We start from the raw sequence: 9,015 nt of genomic DNA, 5'->3' as shown, positions 1-9,015 counted from the left end.
AACTGTGGGGAGTCCTTACCCTGGAGGGGAACCACCTGCTTTTCAACTTCTGCAAAAAAGAAAAAAGTTACAGCCACTTTCAAAATTTCCCATTTGTAGTGAATGAGGAGCACATAATTTCATTTTATACAGAGCAGCTTGGAACCCAGAGCACAGATCGAAGAGAAGTGAGCACAGATTGTCTCAGAAACAGATTAGGGTTTTTAAAAATCACACCAATTTAGATGCAAGTGGTCTCTGCATATCAGATGATCACCCACCTTTAAAACTTGGCCTACAGGGGTGTGAGAGAGAGATAAATATCTGGTCCATGGGACTCTCAAGAGTCTCCTCCAGCACCATAATTCAAAAGCATCAATTCTTTGGCGATCAGCTTTCTTTATTGCACATAAAAATAAGCTTATGTTGATTTTAACAAATACAAAGTGATCTTGTGAACTTGGCCTTTGGTTCCTTCAGAGGTCATCTAATTGCAGGGCTGAATCTGGGAGTGCTGTGATCCTAGTTGTTGAATGCCCAGCTCCCGACATCTCATCTCTCCAGAGGTATCCTAGTGAGTGAGTGAGTCTGATTTGCTTTTAAAGAGACTTGAAAATTGTTAAGAAACCCAGGGTGTAAGCAGCTGGCTTCCCAAAAGGATTTTCCCCATGTTTCCTGCAGGCAAAAAAGGTCAGATAGTAACTTATTTTATTCGATGGAGACCAAGTTGCTGCTCACCGCCCCCCCCCCCAGTTACCTAATGGATTAATATCGCAAGTAAATGGAGACGACTCGCAGAAGGAGTCATTGCATTTGGGGGAAAACGCATTACTTTCGCATAGACGTTTTATTTTATCTGCTGCATTCTAGCCCCTTAACATCAAAATTAAATGTGATCTTAACACCCATGTTCTTGCTCCTGTAACTTGTTATTTGAGGAGAAACGGGAGCTTCCGTAGTCTCCCCGAAGTGCAATTCACACAAGCAAAGCAAGCATCCCGTCTTACGGAAAAGAAAAAGAGGTTCGGTACTCACCGCAAAAAGGAAATCGAATGAGAATACTTTGTCAGCTACGCTGTAAAAACAAGAAGAGGAACACAAATAAGGCGATGACATCAGACTCTAGAGAGGGATGCAGCCTGTTCTGGATGAGGCCCGTGGTAGCCTGAGCTGACTGAGAAGCAAGGGATTGGAACATTGTCACGCCCAGGAAAAACTCGTGTGTTTGGGCTTAGGGCAGAGAGGGGGAATCTCAGGCACAGGATTATACCTGGCGCCTAAAAGCAGACAACAATGGTGCCAGGTGTGCTTCCTTGGGGAGAGCATTCCACAAGTGAGGAGCCACCACTGAAAAGGCCCTTGCTTGTGATGCCACCCTCTGCACCTCCTTTGGAGAGGGCACACAAAGAAAGGACTTGGACAGGGCATGCAGCGTCCAGGTTTACATACTCTCCAACATTTCTCCGATGAAAATGGAGGTGTCCTGTTCAGTGATGAAGATACCACAGTGGTACCTCAGTTTATGAACTTACCGTATTTTTTGCTCCATAAGATGCATTTTTCCCCTCCTTAAAAGTAAGGGGAAATGTCTGTGTGTCTTATGAAGTGCATGCTGCGCGGAGGAGGGACATGTAAGCGACTCCTGTCCGCTTTGCTGCTTTAAAGCGAGCCACAGAGGAGGGAAGGAAGGGGAGTCATGGCTGCCATCCGTCCCTCCTCCGCAGCTCACTTTAAAGCAGCAAAGTGGGCAGCTTCCCTTCCTTCCCTCTGCCATGGCTCACTTTAAAGCAGCAAAGTGGACAGGAGCCAGCCGCTTTGCTGCTTTAAATAGTTTAGTACAACATTTGATTCAGAATATTATTTTTTACGTGTTTTCCTCCTCTAAAAACTAGGTGTATCTTATGGTGCGAAATATGGTAATCTGTTCCGGAAGTCCATTCTTAAACCAACGCTGTTCTTAAACTGAGGCTCGCTTTCCCTAATGAGGCCTCCCACCGCCAGTGCCCTTCTACCATTCGGCTTCTGTTCGTAGACCGAGGTAAAATTCACTAACTGGAACACCACATTCGGTTTTGCGGAGTTCGTATACCGAATAGTTCGTAAGCAGGGCTGTTCTTAAACCGAGGTACCACTGTACTACCACTGCTAATAATTTTATTGTTTATACCCTGTGCATCTGACTGAGTAGTCACAGACAATCTGGGCAGCTTCCAACATATATAAAAACGTAATAAAACATTAAACATAGCTTAGGGCCCCACTCTCTTGGGGCCCCCCAAAAAATTAAAGGAAAAAAACAACCTGGATGTACATTTCCAAAATAGAAGATAAAAAACAAATAAAATAAAAACCACATACAGCAATAGTATTTTTTGTTGTTGTGTAGGCTCCTATGCTGTAAGTAACGGGCCCAGTCTGCTAGCCTGCTCTCTAAAATATCACTGGTTTGCTAATTTCTATATATAGGGTGCCTACATTCTGCATGTACAAATGGCTTTGGATACCTATTAGGTATATAAATTACCATATAGCATATATTCAACACAAAAAACAGTGACAATTTGTTGCTGACAAAGGACAGCTGGACATATAAAGGGCCCCATTACCTTCAGTAGCTTAGGGCCTCATCACACCTAAATCTGGTCCTGCTCAGGGGTCACTTAACTCCAGACCTCCAATGAAAATAAAGAGGTGCCCCGCAAGACGAATGCCTCGCAAGACGGAAAACTAGCTAGATGAAAGAGTTTTCCGTTTTGGAGGTGCTTCGCAAAATGAATCTCCTATGGGCTTGCTTCGCAAGACGAAAATGTCTTGCGAGTTCCTGCGGGGTTTTTTTTCCTCCTCCCCTTTTTCTAAGCCACTAAGCCGCTTATCAGCTGATCTGATAAGCCGCTAAAAGCCGCTAATAGCGCTAATCCGCTAATCCGTCAATGGGCTTGCTTTGCAAGACGAAAAAACCGCTAGACGAAGAGAATCACAGAATGGATTCTTTTCGTCTTGTGAGGCACCACTGTAGGGACATCCTAAGGAAAAGCGGGACATTGTGGGATCATATCAGAAACCGGGACAGCCTCTAAATCCAGGACAGTCCCTGGAAAATAGGGACACTTGGAGGATCTGCATCTCCTGTTGCTATCTCCTGTGCACCCCCAATTGTCTTGGGCGTGATGGTGGCTGGGAGAACCCACAGCAAAGCATGCTGTAGGGGGAGGAAAGGGAGACCGTTCCACCTGGTAAGCTGACGGAACGATCTCCACAGTGCTGTGTTGAATTCTTCCCAGAGATTCTTCGCCCAATCCGCATCTCTCATTTTTCTGTATTCCTATGGATTCACAGCATCCACCCACACTGCTGTGGCCATGCCGATCAGAATAGTTTTTAGCTGTGCTGAAAATAATCTCCGCTTTCTCCCCAAACCAAATCCTAGCAACCAATTAGATCATCTAATTTTAGCCACAAGAAACAATGTTTTGTGACTATCAATAAATAGCACTTAATCATATGTATTATTTCACCCTCCAGGATACTTGCCAAGGACCTGGAATTCATCGCAGAATGCCATCACCTCGGAAAGAAAGGCAATTTTACGTTCCAATCACCATGCTTCGTGAATGACTTATATGTGTGTTTTTGTAGCATAGATGATTTTTTAGAACTCATGAAAATACACAGGAAATCTCCCCAATAGCCACAATAATACTCTTTGTCTCTCCCCCCCTTTGTATTTGTCCGTCCCAACCCCGTCTTCCCCAATTTGTTTGATCAAGTAGAAGATAGAACAATTTCTGCAAATGTCCCATAGAGCAGTGCATTGATTCAGACGGAAAGGGCCCTAAAAGTTAAAACTAGGTCACCTTTTACTTTCTTGCTGTAGCAGCAAGAGGGGGGAAATGGATTTTAAAAGGGGGGGGGGGAGCAGTGGAAGAAATAAGATGCAGTGAACAGGGAAAAGGGCATTATAAACTGGGGAATGAAAGATCATTATGAATATTATCTCAGCACTAACAATTAGGGGTGTGTTTTGGGCACAAGACTGGACTGGTATTTGCAGCTTTGGAAAGCAGACTGATCCCATCTTGGAGCTACGCAATCTGTGTCTTTTTGGGCCAATTCAGCATTTTATTTCCCTGTTATTTTAAGGGATTTCAAGTCACTGGTTTGAGAGTGGAGCTGTTCCACCCCCCTCCTTTCCCTGGGAAAACCCACTCTGAGAGTAAGGATGTAAATGAAGCGCTTCAGGTAAACAGCTCTAGGCTAAAGGGGCTGGAATGCAATGCCAGAGAGAGAGAAAAAGAGAAAAAGAGAAAAAGAGAAAGAGAGAAAGAGAGAAAGAGAAGGAAGGAAGGAAGGAAGGAAGGAAGGAAGGAAGGAAGGAAGGAAGGTATGTTTGTCAGCTCTGATTATAAGTTTATTTTACTTCTACGATGCTGAACCTGTGCTGGACAGCACAATACATTGTATAGATATTTTGGGTGTATCTTTGGTGCTTTTGTTCTGTTTTTTGAAATAAGTTCTGCAAGTTAACTTTTGAATTAATCTTAAACAATTAAACTTGACAAGGTTTTCATTCCAAAAGGACCCAGTTTTCATGCATCCAGTCACTTCAAACGGCACAATTTTAATATTAATATCTGCAACAGATATAGTCCCTGGCTATGTGCTAAATTTCAACCTAAAAATGTCTCCCCACTTTCAAAGACCCATGCCAGAAAAGTAACCCCTTCCAACCCCCCCCCAACAATCATCTAGTTTTGAGACCCCTCCACAACATTTCAAGATTTACTTATAGCTTTCTTCTCACCCCACATCCCGCATTGTGCTAGAGAAAGCTCTCTCAGAAAAAGTTCTTTCAGCTTTAGCATGCACAGAATAATTCGGTGTTTGTGCACTGTACAATAGAGAATGTGAAAAAGTCGTTCGGGAAGTTCCATGGGCATGCCAAAATAAGGCGCGCACGCTCTCTCACACACACTACTAAAGTAGTATTATGGGCTACTTTATCAGAGGGAACCTCTAGGCAGTTCAAATAAAACAATAGGAGTTAGGTATTAAAAATACTGAGAAAACGAAGCTTTAAAAGCAAATTGATATATCACCCCCCCCCCAATATAAGTAAAACCAGCAATGTTAAGGCAAAAAGAGTAAAATTACATATCTGAGTAGGCATATCAGTTGGCACTGGGACCAACTGTCTCCTCCTCTTTTCCTTTTTCCTCCTTCTCCCCAGCTGCACAACTTAGGCTGAATTGCAAAAGAATTGTGGAAGAAAGGCTATAATTGACAGCAGAAAGTTCCCTTCCTGCTTCCCATCACGTGCTGGGTTGTTGTTTTTCCATCGGACAGATTGACAGGCATTGCCGACTTAATCAAGTTCTGACTAACAAGCTCAAATGGCATGATTGACGTTGACACAGCTATCTCTTAATAACTCAGCGTGACGCGTAAGCTGGCGCCCTTTGGTGGTGTGTCGAAATGGAAAGTGAGAAGACAGTGATGCATGAAGTTGCTGCTGGGCCGGGCGGATTTATCTTGCCTATCCAGCTGATTTTCCTTCCGTGCCCTTTAATGCCGGGGATTTAAATTGCTCCTAATCCAGTGCCAAGGCGAGCCATTGCTGCATTCTCTGCTTTCCTATCTCAGGGTGCAGATGGGAAAGAGAGGATCCCTATCGCCACCGAGTCTCCAGATTATTACGTCGGGCGGGGATCTAAATGCTGCCGGGCTGAAATTGCAGAAAAATAGGAAATCACCCAGAGCTGAAGAGCTGTTTCCATGAGAAGTTGCTTTACGCTGAGTCAAACCATTGGTCCACCTAAGTCGGTATGGTCCACCTCTTCAAGAATTCAGGCATGCATGCAGCCTCCCAATATTTGCTTAACTTTACTTCCTTGCTATATATTTTCTATGTACATAGTGTAGTAGCTTTGGGGGCGGGGGCAGGGGGCAGGTTGTATTATATCATCCAACATCTCTCCAATGGAAATAGGGACATACTATTTAATAATAATAATAATAATAATAATAATAATAATAATAATAATAATAATAATAATATACCCTGCTCATCTGACTAGGTTGCCCCAGCCACTCTGGGCGGCTTCCAACATATATAAAAACACTAATCATTTAAAACCTTCCCTATACAGGACAGCTTGCCTTCAGATGTCTCCTAAAGGTGTATAGTTACTTATCTCCTTTACTCTGGTGTGACTCAGGGGTCAGCAACCTTTTTCAGCGGGGGGCTGGTCCACCGTCCTCAGACCTTGTGGGGAGCCAGACTATATATATATATATATATATATGTAGGTTTTGGTGTCTTCGGGTGTCTTCCCGTGTAAGAGTTGGGGTGTCTAGGCGACGTTTCGACGAGGTCTCACTCGTCATCTTCAGGCTGGTGCTTTCGGCTTCTTGTTACTTGGTTCTAGTAACAAGAAGCCGAAAGCACCAGCCTGAAGATGACGAGTGAGACCTCGTCGAAACGTCGCCTAGACACCCCAACTCTTACACGGGAAGACACCCGAAGACACCAAAACCTACATTCCTGTACCCGTGAAAATCTACGAAAGCAAATATATATATATATATATATATATATATATATATATATATATATATATATATGTATGTATGTATGGGGGGGGGGGGGAATGAACGAATTCCTATGCCCCACAAATAACCCAGAGATGCATTTTAAATAAAAGCACACATTCTATTCATGTAAAAACACCAGGCAGGCCCCACAAATAACCCAGAGATGCATTTTAAATAAAGGGACACATTCTACTCATGTAAAAAATTCCCGGACCATCCGTGGGACGGATTGAGAAGGCGATTGGGCCACATCCTGCCCCTGGCCTTAGTTTGCCTACCCATGGTATAACTCCATATCTTACAGCATTTCTTCAATAAAAACAGGGATGTCCTAAGGAAAAGCAGGACATTCCAGGATCAAATCAGAAACTGGGATGGCTTCTGTGAATCTGGGACTGCCCCTGGAGAATAGTTTGGCAGGTAATGTTTGATGTTTTAGCATGTTTTTATATGTGCTGGAAGCTGCCCAGAGTGACTGGGGAAACCCAGCCAGATGGGTGGGGTATAAATTATAAAATTGTTGTTGTTAGGACACTTGAAGGGTCTGCTGTGTGCCGGAGTCCCGTCTAATTCCTGGATCCAGCAAACATCACAATCCAGTGGAAGATTCCATTGTTAAAGTAGCCAGCCCAGCTTCTTGGTAATGGCCCTAATTAATGGATCATTAGTGTAAGAAATGTTGCTTTGTGCTGGAAGACAAATGAGTGGGCCCCTTCCCACCCTCACCTGGCTGGTAGTGGGAGGGACAAAGGCCAGGGCAGGTGTCTTCTTCTTTGACGATCACTCTTAGTAAGATTGTCTTCCATAAACACAGTTTTAACAGTGAGTCTGTAAGTGATTGTGGAGGCCAATTCTGGATCCACACGTCCTTCCACAGTGGGGTTTCTGGGCAGGAGTTGATCACGGTGAGGGTTTGCCAACCGTGCCTTCCTCTTAGCACGTTTCTCTCTTTCGTCCTGAGTTTGAGTGTCTACCAAGCCCATGACACCTGTTCTCCAACTGGAGCGCTTGCAGGCCAGTGTTTCCAAGTTGTCGGTGTTTATTCTGCATTTTTAAAAGATTTGCCTCACGAGAGTCTTTGACCACCGGCAGGTATATGTTGGAACCAGGCTAGCAGTATGCTGCAGGCAGTTTCCTGTGAGGGAGGGACATGCTTGATTTCTCCTTGAATCCAAGGCTTGTGGCTATAGGAGAAGCGAGAACATCTCAGGGTGCTAATGCTGTAACCCCCTCAATCATAGGCTCAGGTTGCAGATATGCGTAAATAAACCATCTATCCTAAAGGCACCACGATCTCTGCTGTCCCTCATTCCAAGGGAACCACGTCGTGAATTCCTTGCGGCGCTTTAGCAGAAATGGTCAGAGTTCCAGGTTCTTCGATGCAGTATTATTTATTGTGAGCTTTATATACAAATATCTACAGAAGCAGTTCATACAGTCAGACAGAGTACCTGGCTGCTCCTTAAGGCAAATAGGAAGACTCTTTCTCTCTGACCACACTCCTCTACACCACCACCATTACTGCTGGACAGGTTTCCCTTTTAAACCAATGACAGCCAATCAACCGACAGCACATTACTGCTGAGTCATTCTGACGCAGCACCTCCATAGAAAGCACAGTGGTACCTCAGGTTACATACGCTTCAGGTTACATACGCTTCAGGTTACAGACTCCGCTAACACAGAAATAGTGCTTCAGGTTAAGAACTTTGCTTCAGGATGAGAACAGAAATTGTGCTCCGGCGGCGCGGTAACAGCGGGAGGCCCCATTAGCTTAAGTGGTGCTTCAGGTTAAGAACATTTTCAGGTTAAGTACGGACCTCCGGAACGAATTAAGTACTTAACCCGAGGTACCACTGTATTGCATCAGCCTGTTGCATCAACTAGCAAACTCAAGCCTGCAGACTTACTATCTCACACAGCATTCTGTGGATCCCGACAAACCAAACCCTAGGAAAGTGCTCAGAACCTCACACAGCTCAGAGATCAGGATGGTGTGCAACAATATTTTCTATACAGCGTCGCCGTCATAATGGTCCCCAGAGCTATTTGCAAATAGACTCCACTATGGCGTGAAAGTTCTGCTTTGTAGGTTAGGCTTACAGAACATCCTTATATAAGTCGAACTGTGTGTGACTCCTACATTGTGCGACTTGTCCCACACCGCACACATTATGGAGAGAAGATGTGTGCGCTTGATAACAGGTCGCTTGCAAAAGCACACCATCACTTCTTGTTGTTGTTGTTGTTAAAAAAGAGAATGGATTGCCTGGGCTGATTGACAGCCTTTGAAAAAATATACATCTTTTGTTTATCCAGCAAGTGAGAATAGGTAATTGCTTTTCCAAACTCTTACAAAGGCCTGACAGATGGGGGTTATGGAACTCTGCTATGGTTCAATGGGCAATTTATAACTCGTGCTTATTTGGTCCTTGGCCTCACTGA

At 44.2% G+C, this 9,015-nt stretch overlaps 1 long non-coding RNA gene across 1 annotated transcript; it reads right to left on the bottom strand.

Moving 5' to 3' along the window:
* Positions 1 to 1,017: 1,017 nt before the first annotated feature.
* On the bottom strand, positions 1,018 to 5,736 carry LOC308577061. Its single transcript, XR_014003400.1, has 3 exons — positions 5,131 to 5,736; positions 4,781 to 4,867; positions 1,018 to 1,054 (listed from the first exon to the last, which is right to left on the bottom strand). It is a non-coding gene; the product is annotated as an uncharacterized lncRNA (long non-coding RNA).
* Between the last annotated feature and the right edge of the window lie 3,279 nt (positions 5,737 to 9,015).

This window comes from Podarcis bocagei (assembly GCF_964188305.1).
Source record: "Podarcis bocagei genome assembly, chromosome: 17".
Lineage (NCBI taxonomy): Eukaryota > Metazoa > Chordata > Lepidosauria > Squamata > Lacertidae > Podarcis > Podarcis bocagei.
This window is presented reverse-complemented; position numbering and strand designations above follow the sequence as displayed.